The sequence below is a fragment of the Octopus sinensis genome, linkage group LG18 (assembly GCF_006345805.1).
Source record: "Octopus sinensis linkage group LG18, ASM634580v1, whole genome shotgun sequence".
Taxonomy (NCBI): Eukaryota; Metazoa; Mollusca; class Cephalopoda; order Octopoda; family Octopodidae; genus Octopus; species Octopus sinensis.
This window is the reverse complement of record NC_043014.1, coordinates 11,408,180-11,412,979: the sequence shown is the minus strand read 5'-3', so window position 1 is coordinate 11,412,979 and position 4,800 is coordinate 11,408,180. Positions and strand designations below refer to the sequence as shown.

General features: G+C 38.7%; 1 long non-coding RNA gene across 1 annotated transcript in view; it reads right to left on the bottom strand.

Moving 5' to 3' along the window:
* Positions 1–3,960, bottom strand: part of LOC118767072 — a 14,671-nt gene extending 10,711 nt beyond the window's left edge. Inside the window, exon 1 of the long non-coding RNA XR_005002964.1 lies at positions 3,947–3,960. This is a non-coding gene — a long non-coding RNA (uncharacterized LOC118767072). The remainder of the gene's footprint in view (positions 1–3,946) is intronic.
* Positions 3,961–4,800: the final 840 nt, after the last annotated feature.

Sequence of the window (4,800 nt, the reverse complement as noted above, 5' to 3'; positions counted from 1 at the left end):
GAAGTAAAAGAAAACATACACATGCGCATATAAGTGCACGTGTGTTATATTTCTAAGTGCATTACATATGTGTGTGCGTGCGTTATGTGTGTGTATGTGTCCATGTGCGTGTGTGTGTGTGTGTGCGTCATATGTGCATGTGCGTTATATGTATGTGTGTGTGTGTGTTCGTTATGTGTGTGTATGTGTGCATGTGCGTGTGTGTGTGCGCGTCATATGTGCATGTGCTTTATATGTATGTGTGCGTGTATATGTGTGTATGTGCGTGCGTTCGTTCGTACGTTATGCGTGGGTGTGTAATATGTGTGTGTGTCCGTTATATATGCACATGCGTTATATATACGAAGAGGCGTTGAAAAGATCCCGGCTTTGGATAAAAGAAAATATAAGGGGATCAGTTAATTCCAACTTTATCCAACATGTCCCCCTTACAGATTCACACACTTATTAATAGCGGCCCTTCAGTTTTTCTAAGCCCTGTTAAAGAACTCGGAAGGTTGGGCCTCCAGCATGGCCTTTCACGACACCTTTAAAGTCAGGAACTTTTCAGCACCCTCTCGTAAGTGTGCGCGTTAATATTCTTTTAACTTGTTTCAGGCAGTTGACTGCGGCCATGCTGGAGTACTGCCTTCAGTCGAGCAAATCGACTCCAGGACTTATTCTTTGCAGGCCTAGTACTTATTCGATCAGTCTTTTTTGCCGAACCGCTAAGTTACGGGGACGTAAACATACCAGCATCACTTGTCACGTGATGGTAGGCGGACACACACAGAAACATAAATACATACATATATATACATATTTATATATAGGACGGGCTTCTTTCAGTTTCCGTCTACCAAATACACTCACAAGGCTTTGGTCGACCCGAGGCTATAACAGAAGACACTTGCCCACGGTGCCACGCAGTGGAACTGAACCCGGAACCAGCCACTCCAGCATCGGTTGTCAAGCGATGTTGGGGAGACAAACACAGACACACAAACACACACACACACACACACACCACACACACATATAGGACAGGCTTCCTTCAGTTTCCATCTACTAAATCCACTCACAAGGCTTTGGTCGGCCTGAGGCTATAGTTGAAAACACTTACCCAAGGTGCCACGCAGTGGGACTGAACCCGGAACCATGTGGTTGCTAAGCAAGCTTCTTAACACACAGCCACTCCTGAGCCTATGTGTATGTGTGTGCATCACATGTGCGTGTAAGTTATATATCAACATCTGTCTTATACATGTGTACGTTATGTATGTATATATATGTCCGTTATATATATGTATATGTTATATATGTGTTTGTGCCTTATATATGTGTATGTGATTATATATATTTCTTTATTGCCCACAAGGGGCTAAACATAGAGGGGACAAACAAGGACAGACAAAGGGATTAAGTCGATTACATCGACCCCAGTGCGAAACTGGTACTTTATTTATCGACCCCGAAAGGATGAAAGGTAAAGTCGACCTCGGCGGAATTTGAACTCAGAACGTAGCGACAGACGAAATACCGCTAAGCATTTCGCCCGGCACGCTAACGAGTCTACCAACGCCGCCGTATGTGATTATATATGTGTGCGTTATGTGTGTGAAAGTGCAAACGCATGCATTTCTGCATGTGTTTGTAACAGTGTACTTGTATATATTTCTTAAAGATTTGAATTATTTTCGCAACGATGGTTTCATAAGACCAATAGTTTTTGAGAGGAAGCGGCTTATCGATTACATCGACCCCAGCATTCAACTGATATTTATTTTACCGACCCCTGAAAGGGAACCAATTAGTCAAAACGTCAGTCATCTAATAACCATGTGAATTCGATGTCATAAACTGCATTTTTATATACATTTATGCCTTCCTGAAGAGAGATAATCAGACAGGAATAGGTGAATGAATTACGAGGAACGCCCAACATAACACACACACACACACACATATATATATACACACACACATACATACATACACACACACATACACACACACATATACACACACACATACATACATACACACACATACACACACACATACACACACATACATACATACACACACACATACATACACACACACACACAACACACACACACACACACACACACACACTGAGCGATCACTATCATTCGTTATCTTTTGCCATATGTTTCACCATATGTCTTTTTCTCTGGAAATATGAGAGCAGGACAGAATGTACAATAAATTATACGAAGCAACTAGAATGGTTTCTCCTTGTAAATGTATTACGTTGAGTTAGAGCTGGAATTATAACAGAGATAATTTAGATAAATAAAATGTAATAAGCAGCTGAATGAAGTGAAGACCAACAATGGAAATAGAAACTTCATTCGTATCTAAAATTCGAAAGGAAAATTAAAATCCGCAGTCAATTTCACCCGGAGTGTTTTGTGTGTATGTGTGTGTGTGTGTGTGTAGGAGTGGCTGTGTGGTAAGTAGCTTGCTTACTAACCACATTGTTCCGGGTTCAGTCCCACTGTGTGGCACCTTGGGCAAGTGTCTTCTACTCTAGCCTCGGGCCGACCAAAGCCTTGCGAGTGGATTTGGTAGACGGAAACCGAAAGAAGCCCGTCGTATATATGTATATATATATGTGTGTGTGTGTGTGTATACGTTTGTGTGTCTGTGTTTGTCCCCACAACATCGCTTGACAACCGATGCTGGTAAGTTTACGTCCCCGTAATTTAGCGGGTCGGTAAAAGACACCGATAGAATAAATACTAGGCTTACAAAGAATAAGTCCTGGGGTCGATTTGCTCGACTAAAGGCGGTGCTCCAGCATGGCCGCAGTCAAATGACTGAAACAAGTAAAAGAGTAAAAAAGAATAAAAGAGTATATCTACCTATCTACAAACATACATGCACGTACACGCATATTTATACTCTTACATATATACACTTACATACATACATACATACATACATACATACATACATACATACATACATACATACATACACATACATATATACGTGCATACATACATACATACAAACATACAGACATAATACATACATAAATACATACACACACACCATTCACAATCTGCTAGATTTCACAGCAGAGGATCGTAATGATATCTTTTTTGATCTCTCTCGCTCCCTCTTTTTTTTTTGTTTGTTATGATATAACTTTTGGTTTCTTCTCCATGCTTCAGCGGTTCAGCAATGAAACTGTCGATTTCTACCGACTTTCTGCTTTTCAGGGACTGCAGCTTTGACTTCCTCTTACACGATTAGGCAGTAATTATCATTGGAAGATTCCTCTTCGCTCAGCACGCTAGGATCTCTGCTGCTGTGGTATTTGTATCCATCATTCCATCATTTTTCTTTCTACAAGCTTCTCCACTCCAGTTTTATCTTTGATGGTGTTTATTTTCGGTTTAAATTCTTTGGTGAGATCTTTTGCTTCTTGGAATGCTTTCCTTGTGTTATTACTGAAAAAGTTGTCGTCAATGGTTTGTCATTGTTCAGCTACCCTAATTCCCCTCTGAATTTCCCTGACGATTTTCTTATATCCGAACATATACTATTTCTATGAGAATATATATTCTTATATACATATATACAATATATGTGCATTCTAATATACACATATACTTTAGTTCTTATATAAATATATACTTTGCATTCTTATATATATATATATGTAATATATGTATATCCTTATATACATGTATACATTATATGTTTATTCCAATATACTCCGTATATAAGATACGAGGAGTGCAAACTAATAAGTATGCACTCTGAGTGCTCACACTGTGCTCTGAGTGCCACTAAAATTTCGGTTTAAACTGCAGTTGAACATGTGATTTTGTGACTACCTTTTTAAAGCGGCTAGAAGTGGCCTCTCCTTGAGCCAGTATGTTTGGATTATAGCATCAATGAAAAGGTGAACGGTTTGGCAATACCTGACAAGGATATTTAATTGAGATATATAATAAAAATATCTACATTTTATATATATATTTTTAAATATATATACATTCTTATATACATATATACTTTCGTATTCTTTTTTGAATGAGAATTCTGATTGGTCTGCTCGAGTGAAAATACTTGGTTTTCCACTGCTTGAACGGTTGCTGATCAGAGTACTCAGTGGTTAGTTACTTTCGAATGATTGAAAACTAAAATGTTTTCTTACAAGCCACTGGTGATATTCTTATTTCTGTATCTGACACTCTTCTTCTTCCAGAATAAGTCCAACGTAAACGACGAAGACTGGAATCGTCTTTTACGTTGAACTTATTCTGCAGATCTTGCTTGGAATTACCAAATTAGTCCTTCGATTAAATCAAGCTCTATGAAAGATGGTTCTCTTCATTAAACTTGACATTATTTTTACTCATAGTGAACTCAAATTCCACCGAGGACCCTCTCAGGGTTAATAAAATAAATACCAGTACCAGTTGAGCCCAGGGGTCAAAGAAATTAACTTGCCCCACCGCTCCTCAAATTGTTGACCTTGTACCAAAATAAGCAAGAATTATTTTTACTCTGAGCGAATTCTTCATCTCTATAAGTTCCATTCACTTTTCTGCTAGTTTCACATACTTTCACCATAGTTGCCGCTCCTTCTGTGTTTCTACTCCAGAAATTTCTTTCCTCGCATTTCTGTCCTGTGAAACTCTCTTCCTTTTCGGCCCTCTCATAAATATCATCCTAAGTCTTAAATTTCTTGCGTTGATTGTTTTATCATTCTTGGGACAGTTTCTCAAGAGATTTCTTTTGTTTTTCTTCTGTAAAACTCCTAACTCACTAAGTGGT